This window comes from Schistocerca nitens, chromosome 11, assembly GCF_023898315.1.
Source record: "Schistocerca nitens isolate TAMUIC-IGC-003100 chromosome 11, iqSchNite1.1, whole genome shotgun sequence".
NCBI classification, from domain to species: Eukaryota; Metazoa; Arthropoda; class Insecta; order Orthoptera; family Acrididae; genus Schistocerca; species Schistocerca nitens.
In genome coordinates this window covers 161,602,303-161,618,757 of record NC_064624.1, presented here as the reverse complement: position 1 = coordinate 161,618,757, position 16,455 = coordinate 161,602,303, and the positions used below count along the sequence as shown (strand labels likewise).

The 16,455-nt window shown below is 43.7% G+C and overlaps 1 pseudogene; it reads right to left on the bottom strand.

Annotated features, from left to right (window-relative positions):
* Positions 1 to 2,983: 2,983 nt before the first annotated feature.
* LOC126214034 (5S ribosomal RNA) lies at positions 2,984 to 3,101 on the bottom strand (annotated as a pseudogene).
* Between the last annotated feature and the right edge of the window lie 13,354 nt (positions 3,102 to 16,455).

Below are 16,455 nucleotides of genomic sequence, written 5' to 3'. Positions count from 1 at the left end.
CTGACCCCAGGAATGTGTCAATAAAGTTTCCCCTTCCTGGGACTATGAATTCACCGTGTTCTTATTTCAATTTCCAGGAGTGTATTTTGCACAAACATTTGGACTTGAGAAAGTTATCCGCAAGATGGTTTCCGCGGTTGCTCACGCTTGATCAAAAACGGAATCGTGTCGCAAGGATGGTTTGCAGCTGTTCAGGAAAAATCCGCAGGACTCTCAGCGTCGTTTTGTCACTGTGGATGAAACATGGGTACATTACTATACTCCTGAGACCAAACAACAAGCTAAACAATGGGTTACCAAGGGGGAATTCGCACCAAAAAAGGCGAAGACCATTACTTCGGCCGGAAAGGTTATGGCGACTGTCTTCTGGGATTCGAAGGGATAATCCTCATCAACTACTTGGAAAATGGGTATAACTATTACAGGTGCATGTCATTCATCGTTATTGGACCGTTGGAAAACCGAGCTGCAAGAAAAACGCCGGCGACTGGACCGCAAAAAAGTCCTTTTCCATCACGATAATGCACCAGCACACGCTTCAGCAGTTGTGGTCGCAAAATTATTGGGAATAGATTTCAACTAGTTTCACATCCCTCCTATTCTCCAGACTTGGCTCCCTCGGACTACTATTTGTTCCCCAATTTGGAGAAATAGCTGGCGGGACAAAGATTTTATTCAAACGAGGAGGTGATTGCAGCAACTAATAGCTATTTTGCAGACTTGGACAATTCCTATTATTCGGAAGCGGTCAACAAATTAGAACAGCGTTGGACGAAGTGTATAAGTCTAAAAGGAAACTATGTCGAAAAATAAAAAAGGGTTACCCCAAACACGTAAGTGGTTTTTCTTTTAGCACGGACTTTTCAGACGCCCCTCATATACAGCCGTACACTAACGAATTTTACTCGGTGTGCTTCATTACGCGTACGGCTATTAATGTCTATGTAACATGTATTGGAAAGTAAGGAGGAAGGCAAACGGCATATTTGGTGGAAGCTGAATTCATGTAAAAACTAAAACATTAGCTTCTGATCTTAACAAGATTATTACAGTTAATGACGTGGCGAAATTTAATCTCTGGAGGGAATGCCTCATGAAAATACTGATAGTTCAACTTTTACTGTTGACGAAATGTCGACGTTTATAGGAGGTTGTTACGTAGCCGTCGCGAAGATCGCTGGCAAAGCCGTATCGCTAGTGGCAACACGTGTAGTCGGATGCAATCTGTCGCTTACATCGGCACGAAACTCTGGCCAGCGAAACGTTCATAACAGAGCTTGCATGTCTAGTGGGCAGTAAGCTCGATCGAAATTTTACAGCTGCTGAAAGTGTGGAAAGTCGTTGCTGTGTTGATATACCGGCACTTGTTTCACTACCTGTTGCGCGTAAGAACTGTCAAGGACAACTGGCAGGCAAATTTTTGTCTGGCTTTCCTTAGTGCGTAGCCTTGTTTAAATTCCTGTTTAACGCTGGAATTACAGCGCAGGAATATGCACTACTTCGGCAGGGTGTAACGAAAATATACGGCACAAATTGCAGGACACATTCCTCACGCGTAGACGAAGAAATTAAGTTCTATGAACATTGGTCTGGAAAAGCTAATGTTACAACTCTTTTCCTCCAACCCATTAATCACAGGAAATGCATACGAACAGAACGCACCAACGAACCACATGGGTTTCTCACATAACTCCGTCCGAACAGCCCTTAGGTGGCCCAACAGCACCGACCGGTCGCCGTGTCATCCTCGGCCCCCCAGGCGTCACTGGATGCGGATACGGAGGAGCATGTGGTCAGAACACCGCTCTCCCGGCCAAGTAGCTCCTCAGTTTGCCTCTTACAAGGGAACCTCCCAATCGCACCCCCCTCATATTTAGTTATAAATTGACACAGTGAATAGGCCTTGAAAAAACGATCAATCGAGAAAACAGGAAGAAGTTGTGTGGAACTATGAAAAAATAAGCAAAATACACAAACTGAGTAGTCCATGTGCAAGATAGGCAACATAAAGGACAATGATAGCTGATGAGCGCCGTGGTCTCGTGGTTAGAGTGAGCAACTGATGAATGAAAGGTACTTGGTTCGATTCCTCCCTCGAGTGAAAATTATAGTTTCTTTATTTTCGCAAAGTTACGATCTGTCTGTTCATTCATTGACGTCTCTGTTCACTGTAATAAGTTTAATGTCTGTCTTTTGCGACCGCACCGCAAAACCGTGCGATTAGTAGACGAAAGGACGTGCCTCTCCAATAGGAACAGAAAACATTTGATCGCAAGGTCATAGGTCAACCGATTCCTCCACAGGAAAACACGTCTGATATATTCTTTACGACACTGGTGACGGCATGTGCGTCACATGACAGGAATATGTTGTCGACCCACCTAACTTGCACACTTGGCGAATGGGTAAAAAGATTCTTCTACCTTGCCCGGTTTAGGTTTTCTTGTGGATGTGATAATCACTCCAAAAAAAGTGATGAAAACATAAGAGTTTGTCACATAAACTGCATCAAATGAATGCAACAGTTTCAGAGTCGCACAGTTTTCCCTGTGCTCTGTCAAAACATGTTTTTTACGTTTTCAAATGTTTCCGTGCGTAGACCGTCAAATTCTGTATATGTCCAAGCAAATCTGAACATGTCCTGGAATTTTGGAGTGCCTGAACTTTGATAATTACCTGAAAATAAAAAATTAAAATTTTCACCCGAGAGAAGATTTGAACCAAGGACCTGTCGTTCCACAGCTGCTCACGCTAACCACGGGACCACGGCGCTCGTAAGCTAACAGTTTCCTCGATGTTGCCTACCTTGCGCATGGACTACTCAGTTTGTATATTTTGTTTATTTTTTTCATAGTTCCACCCAACTTCTTCCTGTTTTCTCGATTGATCTGTGTTCAGTTTTTCAAGGCCTATCCCTATGCCAACTTATAACTAAATCTGAGGGGGGTGCGATGGGGAGGTTCCCTTGTGAGTGCACCACGCTTGCCAACAGCGCTCGGCAGACCGGATGGTCACCCATCCAAGTGCCAGCCTAGCCCGACAGCGCTTAACTTCGGTGATCTGACGGGAACCGGTGTTACCACAGCGGCAAGGCCGTTGTCTCTGTTTCTCACAGGAGACGTCCAAAGTGCCCTCTGTGTGCATTTATAGAGGGTAACAGCTATTGAACAGGATGAAATAAAATCGTCATAATTTCTGAACTTTTTGCGTTAGGACGTTGCACATGAAACTGTCACGGTGCTGCGTGCCTGAGCGTATAGCGCTTCTGAAGGCCTACTATGCGAGCAGTAACAGCCCAACTGCGGCTCAGAAGAAGTTTGAGACCGAGTTCAAGATGTAGACAAACGGTCCAAGTGTGCTAACAATCAAGAACGGCTGGTGTTCGTGATGACTTTTCCCAGTATGGGTCGTCCAAAAGGGGTGAAAACGCCTGAAAACGTGTAGAAGAGACGCGCTGTGTTTCAAACCAGCCCAAAGAAGCCAAACACAAGCCGCACAACAGGTGGGAATGGACCGGAAGACTCTGCAATGAATTGTTGGAGAAGAGCTGCATCTGTTCCCATACAAAATCGAAACCCATCAGCCATTAAGCCCCAGGCCTACGGAACAGCGGTTGTGTTCCGCTAGCACCTTTGTCCGCAGAATAGACGAACAGGACTTTGATGTGAATATGGTTTGGTTTAGCGATGAAGCCAACTTTCAGTTGGATGCGTTCGTCAGCAAGCAAAATTGGCGCATTTGGGTGCACTGACAAGGGAACCTCCCCATCGCACCCCCCTCAGATTTAGTTATAAGTTGGCACAATGGATAGGTCTTGTAAAACTGAACACAGATCAATCGAGAAAACAGGAAGAAGTTGTGTGGAACTATGAAAAAATAAGCATAATATACAGAGTAGTCCATGCGTAACATAGGTAGCAACAAGGAATGAACATGTTCAGCAGTGCGGTGGTCCTGTGGTTAGCGTGAGCCGCTGCGGAGCGAGAGATCCTTGGTTCAATCGTACCCTTGGCTGAAATTTTAACTTTTTTTTCAGTTTATGTGACAAACGGTTGTGTTTTCATCACTTTTTTGGGAGTGATTATCACATCCACAAGAAAACCTAAATCGGGCAAGGTAGAAGAATCTTTTTACCCATTCGCCAAGTGTACAAGTTAGGTGGGTCGACAACATATTCCTGTCATGTAACGCACATGCCGTCACCAGTGTTGTATAGAATATATCAGACGTGTTTTCCTGTGCAGGAACTGGTTGACCTATGACCCTGCGATCAAATGTTTTCGGTTCCCATTGGAGAGGCACGTCCTTTCGTCTACTATAGTTCAATTCTTTTACCTTGGCGGCTCGCGCATGCCCGCCTAGACGCGGGAGATTGCTGCGTTGCCAGTTGCACACGACGCACGCGCCAAGAGAAGCAGCGCCATAGTATAGCATAGTTCGCAAGCTTACGTTTAGGGGGGAGCGCGCAGTTCATGAAGTGAAGCCACCACGGCCGCATTAACCCTTTCGCTGCTACAAAGACGTGCTCCCTGCATTCCGCGCTGTGGGCGATTTTGTCACTGCACTGCTCGCCTGTGCAGACACATTGTGTTCCGACTGCTTTGACACTCTTTATCATTCGATTCCACAAAAACTATTTGGCTCGAAAATTAGATTTTTACCTATCTTCTTGACTGATACCTTCCCCCCCCCCCCCCCCAATAAGTGACTTAATTTTGTTTCGATGTTCAACGCAGTTATTATGCAGCATTAAATATAGTAAACCATTGCACGAAATTTTGAAGAGTTTGCAGAGGTAAAGTCCATAGAGTATACTTTCCGGATGGTCGATTTTAGTTGCCACAATGTTGAGAATGAAATGTGGACAAGATACCTATATATTACATTTAATTTAAGTGCCACATAAGTGTCGTATGTAATATTGAGAAATATTCCACCTTTTGCAACTGTAACAAAAGTTTTACTTACACTGGGCACGTTTGGCTTTATTTTAAAGCACTTCAATCAATCAAAAGGAAGTAGACAAAATACATTAAACAAAACTGTGGACTTACAAAACCATTAGGACTTGAATATACCGTCTGTCAGTGAAGTGCTCAGAGCTATGTCAAATATAATTTTGTGTGTGGCACACACAAACAGCATTTATTTGCTAAAACACTGATGAGCCAACACAAACGTTGAATATTGTGCTACCGCAGCACAAAACTACGAAAGGTGACTTGGCAATGGAGGACACAAAATACAGTCCTCTTATGATGCTTCAAAAGAGAGAAACGCATCTGGTCTAAATAAGTCGCTTATTACAGTTGCAGAAGAGGGATATATTTCAATACCATTGGTAAAACTGCGACTGTGGAACAAAAACGAGAAATAGAACATGAATACCATTGTGTATGTGCAATACCTTTCACCGATGGAAGTGCTTTAAAATAAAGCCAAACGCGCCCTGTGTAAATAAAACTTTTATTACAGTCGCGAAAGACGGAATATTTCTCAATATTACATACGACACCTATGTGGTACTTAAATTAAATGAGATATTGTTATACAGTAAATATTATATGAAATTTAGGTATCTTGTCCACATTTCATTCTCAACATTGTGGCAACTAAAATCGACCATACGGAAAGTATACGCTATGGACTTTTACCTCTGCAAACTCTTCAAAATTTCGTGCAATGGTTTACTACATTTAATTCTGCACATCAAAACAAAATTAAGTCATTTATGGGGGGAAGGTATCAGTCAAGAAGACGTGTAAAAATCAAATTTTTGGGCCAAATAGTTTTTGTGAAATCGAATGATAAGTGTGTCAAAGCAGTGGGAACACCATGTGTCTGCACAGGCGAGAAGTGCAGTGACAAAATCGCGCACAGCGTAGAATGCGGGGAGCACGTGTCTGCAGCAGCGAAAAAGTTAATGAAGAGGCAAAGCACTAGAAATTTCATTCAAACAAATAAAATTCGTGAAGTACGGCACTCCAATATTGTTTTTAAATAAAGAAAATATGAAGCACCTCACAAGGTTTGAACACATAACCTTTCACTTAGCAGCCAAACACCTTAACCGTTCCGCTACCTCTGCTCATCGCACAGTGTAACTCCATAAGGACTCTAACACCTCACGCAACTACTTATAAACACTGTTGGTATGACTATGAATTACTCACGCTTCGTCGAAGTACAATAGGAAATAAATAATTACCGCTGTTCTTTATTGCGAAAAAGCAGTTCGTGAGATTGAAACAAACACCTTTCCTTGCTATCGCCTGAATTAGGAGTCTTATTGCTTGTTTGGTTTAATTAATTAATAGAATATGAAGCAATTGGTATAAAGAATGCTTTTTCCAAACTTTCTATAAAAGAAAGTCTGCTATCAAGACATTGCTTTTGTTCAGTTACTTTATTTATGACTGAACGTTTCTAAAACTGAAGACACTCGTCCGTGCTCTGCACTGCAGTCGAGCTCTGGCAACGTCGTTCTCTGTTCATTGGATGACTGTGTTTTGTGACGTCAGATGCGCAGAACGAACCTAAACTCGGCCGCCAAGATATATGACGCGCACTTTAATAGCACAGTTTTGCGGTGCGGTCGCAAAACACAGACACTAAACTTATTACAGTGGACAGAGACGTCAATGAACGAAGGGACAGATCATAACTCTGCAAAAATAAAGAAAATAAACCTTTCACCCGAGGGAAGACTTGAACCAAGGACCTCTCATTCCGCAGCTGCTCACGCTAACGACGGGACCACAGCGCTCCTGAGCTCATGTTCTCCTTTATGTTGCCTATCTTGCACATAGACTACTCAATTTGTATATTTTGCTTATTTTTTCATAGTTCCACACAACTTCTTCCTGTTTTCTCGATTGATCTGTGTTTAGTTTTTCAAGGCCTATCCACTGTGCGAACTTATAACTAAATCTTAGGGGGGTACGATGGGGAGGTTCCCTTGTGAGAATACGCACTTTGCGATCCAGAAGTCTCTTCACGCTCAACGGGAGACTGTGAGGTGTCCAATCACGGAGTACTCGGTGCGATATTTCTTGATAGCACGGTGACTACCGAAGGATACGTGAATGTTTTGGAAGATGGTGTCATCCCCATTATCCAAAGTGACCCTGATTTCGACAAGATGTGGCTCGTACAAGACTGAACTCGACCTCGTCGAATTACGAGAGTGAAGTCATGGAGGAACACTTTGGGGACCGCATTCTGGCTCTGGGATACCCAGAGGCCACTGGCATGGGCATCAATTGGCCGCCATACTCTCCGGGTCTGAACGCATGCTACTCTTTTTCGTGGGGCCATATTAAGGTGTACAGCAATAACTCCAAAATTATTTCCGAGCTGAAAATAGCCATTCAGGAGGTCATCGACATCATCGGTTTCCGACACTTCAGCGGTCAAGTAGAATTTCGCTGTTCGCGTGCGCCACATCATCACCAATGATGGCAGGTATATCGGACTGTGGGGCGGCGGTTAATTGTAAATATTGTTGTTGCTGTATAAATGTTTGAATGTTGAATCAGTTTCTGGCTTTTAGAATGTTGTTAATGCTGTCTTTCGCCGTTCTCAACATTGGCTCTCTATTTACTTTTTAGCACCCAGAAAGTGATTTAACAAAACGTGAAGCCTGTAATTAGAGTTCCTAGTGCCCACTTCATCTGAGAATACAATTATAGCTGCAGCTTATAGCTCTGAGGAATTAGGAGATTGTCCGGGATTTATAATCAAAAACGATTTTCCAAAATAGTTGAGTATATTCTCAAAGTCACAGATAAAAAAAAAACACAAGTATCCCTACAACCTATCAGAGCAGTTCAGAGTCTAATGCGCTGATGCAACTATAAATGTCCGAATTAAATGTTGAAATGAATGCTCGCCATAATTTGATGATTAGTTTCATCAAACGCCACGCTAAATAATTGGTAGAATGTCTGTCCCGCGACGGCACGTGAAAATACGACAATACGCAAACTGAAGGTAGATAATGAAAATCATCCCAGAATTAACACTTCACTTGAAATGATTTCATGGTTCCGCGTATCTCTAGTAACTTAATACGGCACCCGAGGCTGTTTGTAGCAGTGATACCGATGTGACGCGACTCCCGACACAGATGGCGTGTTATTCAGCGTCTGGAGAGAACTGGGGCCTGTTTTTCTCGCGCAGCGTTCTTATATATAAAGCCGCGGTGCGGATGGCTAAGGGAACGCCTGATCAAATCGGCTCTCCCGACTAGCCGCTGGGCTAGTAACGCACCACTTCAAGTTACATAATAAATTATAGCTTCTCTTGCTGATGGCCGATGAAGCTCTTAATTTAAATGTGCACTCAGCACTCAGGTAAGTATTAATAATAAAATTTTGACGTGGCTAAGTTAAATATTTTGGGCGAGAGAATTAATTTAATTACACTGCACACAGTAGATGAGCTCTGAACTGGCCCTTTTGAGATCCGCTATCGCTATAATTTTATAGGTATTCAAAAGAAACTTTTCACATCTTCATAGTCATAGTGGACCTCCAACCTATTTAAATCTAAACATCCTAGCCTTATTTATTAGCCTACTTAATCTATCTTGCTTCCTTAAGATTTGAAACGAAAACCAGAAAATCATGAATTTCCACTAAAATCTTAATTTGTGAAATCCAAAGTACTGTTTTTATTAAATCATTATGAAAGATGAATCTAAATATAAATTTTGAAGTCTCTAGCTCTTTTCTGTTGCGCCAATGATTTTTACAGAAAAGCTTCCAAATCTCGAAAATGGCTAAAGTTATCGAACTGATATTTAACACACATTAATTTAGTATTACTTCTGACATGCCAGAAAAGTTTTAGGTTATTTGCTTGATTTTTAAAGTATTGCGCAACATTTATGACGTCAGAGCTAGTTACAGCAGACTGGCTGGCACACAATGGAAAGACTGATGTGAATTTATTACGGTGTGAGTAGGCTGCTTCCCTACAGGACGTGTCGTAACCTAAATCCGAATATCTGTAGTGACGTTTACATGTTGTATATAGTGTGTGCACGCCGTAGTTTGTAACTAATTCATGTTTTTTTCCCCATATAGTTCAATAATTTTCACCCTGTACATGCATCAGCCCGCTGTCGTAGTGAATATCGGAATCGCTGATGTACCCCTGGAGTATTGCGTGTGATTTCGCAGCCTTCCATAATGTGGGCATGGAGACTCCGAACATCTGGTACTGGGGTTCCATACGCCAGAGCTTTCAAATGCACCACAAATAAAAGTCTGATGGATTAAATTCCAGACAATGTGGAGGCCAGGCATTTGGGCCATCTCTAGCTATCCATCCGTTACCGAATCTGTTATTTAGATCCCTCCGTCGGAGGTTCGAGTCCTCCTTCGGGCATGGGTGTGTGTGTTGTCCTTACAAGGGAACCTCCCCATCGCACCCCCCTCAGATTTAGTTATAAGTTGGCACAGTGGATAGGCCTTGAAAAACTGAACACAGATCAATCGAGAAAACAGGAAGAAGTTGTGTGGAACTATGATAAAAATAAGCAAAATATACAAACTGGGTAGTCCATGCTAAGATAGGTAACATCTCGGAGAAAATGCGCTAATCAGCGCCGTGGTCAGTGGTTAGCGTGAGAAACTGCGGGAGGAGAGGTCCTTGGATCAAGTCTTCCCTCGAGTGAAAATTTTAATTTTTTATTTTCAGACAATTATTATCTGTCCGTTCGTTCATTGACGTCTCTGTTCACTGTAATACGTTTAGTGTCTGTGTTTTGCGACCGCACCGCTAAACCGTGCGATTAGTAGACGAAAGGATGTGCCTAACCAATGGGAACCGAAAAAGTTTGATCGCAAGGTCATAGGTCAACCGATTCCTCCACAGGACAACACGTCTGATATATTCTATACGACACTGGTGACGGCATATGTTCTCGACCCGCCTAACTTGTACACTTGGCGAATGGGTAGAAAGATTCTTCTACCTTGCCCGATTTAGGTTTTCTTGTGGATGTGATAATCACTCCCAAAAAAGTGATCGCATCGGACGGACGGACGGACAGATAATAATTGTCTGAAAAAAAAATTAAAATTTTCACTCGAGGGAATATTTGAACCAAGGACCTTTCGTTTTGCAGCTGCTCACGCTAACCACGGGACCACGGCACTCGTGAGCTCAGGCTGTCCTTGATGTTGCATATCATATGCGTAGACTATTCAGTTTGTATATTTTGCTTATTTTTTTCATACTTCCACACAACTTCTTCCTGTTTTCTCGATTGATCTGTGTACAGTTTTTCAAGGCCTATCCACTGTGCCAGCTTATAACTAAATCTGAGGGGGGTGCGATGGGGAGGTTCCCTTGTTAGCATAAGTTGGTTTAAGTTAGATTAAGTAGTGCGTAAGCCTAGGGAGTGATGACTCAGAGCGCTGACGCGGCCTGGTCGATACTAGGCAGATAGTAAACAGCGCTACGCTATAGTCGCCGCTCAGTCTGCTATTCGCCGATTTCCACCAATGGCAATCAGTAAAGGAAACTCCAGTGGAAAACGCCCATTTCCGCTAATGACAACACGCAATGCAAAGACCAATAAAATGAACTAATACCCTTCCTCCTCACCTCCATATCCAATGATAGCACTCTTCCATAGTATATAAATATCCAAACTGGTGCTCATTCAGCAGTTAGCAATACACCCTGACGAAGGCGCCTTGCAACAGTCGCCGAAATGTCGGAATTTTACTGTGACAACGGCCACGGAAGCCTACGTTTACATTTGCATTAACCAAGATTTGAACGAATGACTGGAGCTAGCAGGCAGGCAAACTGTGCGAATCGATTAATTTCTTCTGCAAAAGATTTTAATTGGATTGAAATTAATGGTCGGCTAATAGCGCCATTTTTATATGCACTCTTCGGATTTTAATTGCAAAAACACGTTTTTCTGGGATGTTTCTGAGGCGCAGCATTTCTATATTTAAACTTGCAGGAATCGCATCAAACTTTGCACGAAGGTAGACAATGGACATAGTCAAATCGGAATTTCTATTTCCAATAATCTTTATCCGTTGTCGAGATACGACAGTTTAACGTCGAGCTAAATGCAGCTCATGAAATTCGTTCTTACGTGAAATGAATGAAATTAAACGGTTTAAAGTGAATGAAATAAATAAAAAATGCATTCTTCCGATAAAATGGAAAACTCACTTTTTAAAATCTAGCTTCATTCGTATTTAAATCCGAAAATCATATTTTTTACGTCCGCTGGATTCTACGTGCGAACAGCACGTTTTTTGTAAGTTTCTTTACGCACGTGACTTCTGTGTTTCCTACTTGCGCAAATCTGTTCAGATTTAGTAAGAAGGTAGACAAATACATATTAACGGCTGTCGTGTTGTTTTTTGAAAGCTTTATCCGTTGGCACGATATAAGAAAAAAAACTTTAACGGATCACTTGTCACCCGAGTCAACAAAAACCTACATCATTTGCTAAGCTGTGGCGATGTATAATGTCGATATTATGGTAGGGTAAACGCTGGGAACCAGAATTAAAAATGTTCCTACCATAACACAGGAAAGGCTGATTTGTCCTAGTCAGAGTTAGGGATTAAAAGAAGGGAACTAGCTTTTCTGCTTGTCTGGCACCTTCAAAAAGATTTGAACGAAAACATCTTGACATATTCATGCTTCTTTGCGAGTTAGCCCTTTTTCCCAGCTCAGTGAGCTCTTTTAGCTCCAAGGTGTTGGCACACCTGTATTTTGTGCCCAAAATCCACAAGATTCGCGAGCTATTGTAAGCAATATACAGGATCATATGGCTGAAGAGCATACATGTTAGAACTAAAAAAGTTTTTTTCTGGGTGCACAAAATTTTTCGGAGTGGATTTTTTTCGTAGTGGGACGCTGAAACAATTTTTTGGTATCTGGACAGGTAGAAGGGGGGGGGGGTTGATTTTTTCCCATGGTGAGGAGTGCAAGAACGAATTGACACAAATTGATCTGCTTCTAGAAAGTGGAATGCATAGACAATAGAAAGTATCCGACATAGTGGTGCATCTGTAACAGAAAGTATCCCAGAATGGGGATAGATGCAGCCCAAACTTTAATCATACATTGTCATCTTACACGACATGATAAATGCTATGTTGGATGACCTGATGGCATGTGTCATGTTGTACATGACATCATGTATCATGTAACTTTACATGACATAGTGCATTATGGTACAGGACGTGGGAACTAACCCTAACACAACTAAAAGTGGCATGCATGTCAAGATGTTTTCATTTAAATGTCTTTGAAGCTGCCTGACTAAGTCGAGAGAAGCTAGTTTCCTTCTTTTACATTCCTAACTCTGCCCAATACTCAGTCTCCTCTTTTTGTGTTATGGTAGGAGCATTTTTCACACAGGTTAGTAATATGAATATGGATGCTACCATTTTTATTCAACCATCTGAAATTATGTAATCATATAATTACATCCAGAGAAACGAATAAGGTATGAAACCCCCATTATTTACAGAATGGAACTCCCGTATATTCGGACATCTGATTACTATACAAACGAATTGAGTATTTGACTTTGAGCATGTAAATGAGGGAAAGTTTAGGAATTATGAATGAATGAAATTATGTCTAAAATTTGTTGGAAGTTGCTATGTGCTCCCATTATGATACGCTGGATGGATGTAGTGCCGGTGATTTGCGTTACGTTTCAAGCAAACGCTAGTTTTTCACGGACATCATTGTTAATGATGTCGTCCCTCTAGAACTATATGTCGGTACAATGATATGATTTGCCGTTTTTTTCCGTTTAATTTCATGCCTCATACGAGTCAGGCCGGCAGTGGCCTACATACACCGCTCTGCGGCGAATAGATACAACAGATAGAGATAGATGACAGAAAACATAAAAAGCATGGTAATACACTATGAACATTACATGATGGATTACAAGGCGTTCAATGGAAGGCACGGTACATAAAGGTGGTCACCAGTAGGACAGACAAAGGCATCCAGTTGAAGACACGAACGTAGGAGGACACTGAGGAAAGCACTGTAGCACAAAATGGAGAAACACCGATGCACGGAAACACTGTTGACAATCATTGGCGAAGCACTCAGAAACACATTGATGAAGGGAGGGGCTGCCTCTGGGTGGAAGGGAGAGATGGAGGGGGGGATGGAGCCAGTGGGCGAAGGAAGGGAGAGTGGGGGGAGAGGAGGGGAAGGCGTCGGAAGCCTGGGGAGGGGAGGAAGTAGGAGATGTGGGAGAGAGGATGGGGGAGAAGGGTGAGGAGGGAGAGAGGGAGTCCCAGGGGGAAGAGGGGGAAATGGGAGTGTCAGATCTGGAAGGAGGGGTAAATGGAGCGAACATCATCAGGGAGGGGGAGCTGGCGGAAGCCACCGTGGCCAAGGGTACGGAGGGTGTGAAGATGGAGAGCAGGTGGGATGCAAGAATAGAGGCTCGGCAACAGGCTGGGATGGGCGAGGATGGAAGAGACAAGCAGGTGTGGGGGATCGAGCTTGCGGGAGGGGTAAAAGATCTGTATCTGATGATTTGCCGGATACGTTCAGTGCTATATGTGGGTACTGCCTGCAAACTGTGTTGCGAATAGCGTCGGCCTAAAGAAGTAATGAATTAAAAGGTCATGTCTGAGTCTGAAGTCTTGCTGCATGAACAGTGAAAATGTACAGGGGCGTGTTGGGAAGCAATGCCTCCGATGTTTTTACTCTGTTCTCAACATGCTGCGCTGTTATACACTCCTGGAAATTGAAATCGTGAATTCATTGTCCCAGGAAGGGGAAACTTTATTGACACATTCCTGGGGTCAGATACATCACATGATCACACTGACAGAACCACAGGCACATAGACACAGGCAACAGAGCATGCACAATGTCGGCACTAGTACAGTGTATATCCACCTTTCGCAGCAATGCAGGCTGCTATTCTCCCATGGAGACGATCGTAGAGATGCTGGATGTAGTCCTGTTGAACGGCTTGCCATGCCAATTCCACCTGGCGCCTCAGTTGGACCAGCGTTCGTGCTGGACGTGCAGACCGCGTGAGACGACGCTTCATCCAGTCCCAAACATGCTCAATGGGGGACAGATCCGGAGATCTTGCTGGCCAGGGTAGTTGACTTACACCTTCTAGAGCACGTTGGGTGGCACGGGATACATGCGGACGTGCATTGTCCTGTTGGAACAGCAAGTTCCCTTGCCGGTCTAGGAATGGTAGAACGATGGGTTCGATGACGGTTTGGATGTACCGTGCACTATTCAGTGTCCCCTCGACGATCACCAGTGGTGTACGGCCAGTGTAGGAGATCGCTCCCCACACCATGATGCCGGGTGTTGGCCCTGTGTGCCTCGGTCGTATGCAGTCCTGATTGTGGCGCTCACCTGCACGGCGCCAAACACGCATACGACCATCATTGGCACCAAGGCAGAAGCGACTCTCATCGCTGAAGACGACACGTCTCCATTCGTCCCTCCATTCACGCCTGTCGCGACACCACTGGAGGCGAGCTGCACGATGTTGGGGCGTGAGCGGAAGACGGCCTAACGGTGTTCGGGACCGTAGCCCAGATTCATGGAGACGGTTGCGAATGGTCCTCGCCGATACCCCAGGAGCAACAGTGTCCCTAATTTGCTGGGAAGTGGCGGTGCGGTCCCCTACGGCACTGCGTAGGATCCTACGGTCTTGGCGTGCATCCGTGCGTCGCTGCGGTCCGGTACCAGGTCGACGGGCACGTGCACCTTCCGCCGACCACTGGCGACAACATCGATGTACTGTGGAGACCTGACGCCCCACGTGTTGAGCAATTCGGCGGTACGTCCACCCGGCCTCCCGCATGCCCACTATACGCCCTCGCTCAAAGTCCGTCAACTGCACATACGGTTCACGTCCACGCTGTCGCGGCATGCTACCAGTGTTAAAGACTGCGATGGAGCTCCGTATGCCACGGCAAACTGGCTGACACTGACGGCGGTGGTGCACAAATGCTGCGCAGCTAGCGCCATTCGACGGCCAACACCGCGGTTCCTGGTGTGTCCGCTGTGCCGTGCGTGTGATCATTGCTTGTTCAGCCCTCTCGCAGTGTCCGGAGCAAGTATGGTGGGTCTGACACACCGGTGTCAATGTGTTCTTTTTTCCATTTCCAGGAGTGTATATTATGTTCTTACTCGGTCGACTTTTCCGCTAAGCTGATGTAAGCTATAATTCTCTGCCGCTAGAGGGCCCCGGACTGTGGCGTGCAGCGTGGCTGTGTGCGACGGTAACTATTTCGCTACGTGAGAAACAGCGTGCTGTGATCAAGTTTCTAACCGCAGAAAACGAGTCCCCAGCTGAAATTTATAGGAGAGTGAAATCTGTGTATGCTGATTAATGTATCGACATCGGTAATGTGCCGTGTTGGGTTGTTCTCAACACGTGTGTGACAGATCTCGGAATGATTCCAGAACTTAAGGGTCCATTCTCTTCAGTCACACCAAAAAGTCAGGCATTTGTTACTATTTATCTGTGGAAAAACCAAGAAAGGTGTCTTTATAAGTAGTGTGCCTTCAATCCATTTCGTCAGCTTGAGATACGGTGCATTACAAGCTGATGTAATTGGATTGTAGACACACTGCTAATAAGGACATCTTTCTGAAATTTGGATGAATTGCTCATCCAGCATATCCACAAGGAGTAATCAGGTAATGTATCTTTATTTTAATTTATTCATTAGTTACTGCAAAAACGAGCCTAAAAAAAATCGGCGGAACGACATCTTTGTTTCAAACGTCCGTCATTTTATTCATTTTCAAATTTCAAAACACTGTACTACTACTCAGTGTGCGATATCCTATAGAATACGACAATTGTTGGTTTTTTGGATTTCCAATAAGATTGCAGACTATAGGACTTTCGTCATGAGCACATGTAATGTGGGACAGACCAGCATTAACTGCTATGGTAAGGGGCTTAATGGCAACTGGGTTACTGATCAAAATCGGAAACTGTTGACCAAGAATCAGTGATTAATGTGCAAACATTGATTACGTCATTAGTGTACAGAAATCGTAAAAAACAGTTACTCTATAACCTGGCAGAGGAGAATGGACTCTTAAAGGACACCTTCGAGGAGTTCATTTTGATAACGATGAAGCGGTGGGTCCGTGAATAGGACAAATCTGGTCTCTCGTTGGGAGAAATGTGTTTGTCGGCAATGTGACGAAATAAATATGTAGACGTGGAGAATGAAGATGTAAATAAAGTTCGTTTTATTTAAAAGCTTTACGAATTATCATATAAAAATTTCGGAGGCATTTACACTACTGGCCATTAAAATTGCTACACTAAGAAGAAATGCAAATGATAAACGGGTATTCATTGAACAAATATATTATAATAGAACTGACATGTGATTACATTTTCACGCAGTTTGGGTGAATAGATCCTGAGAAATC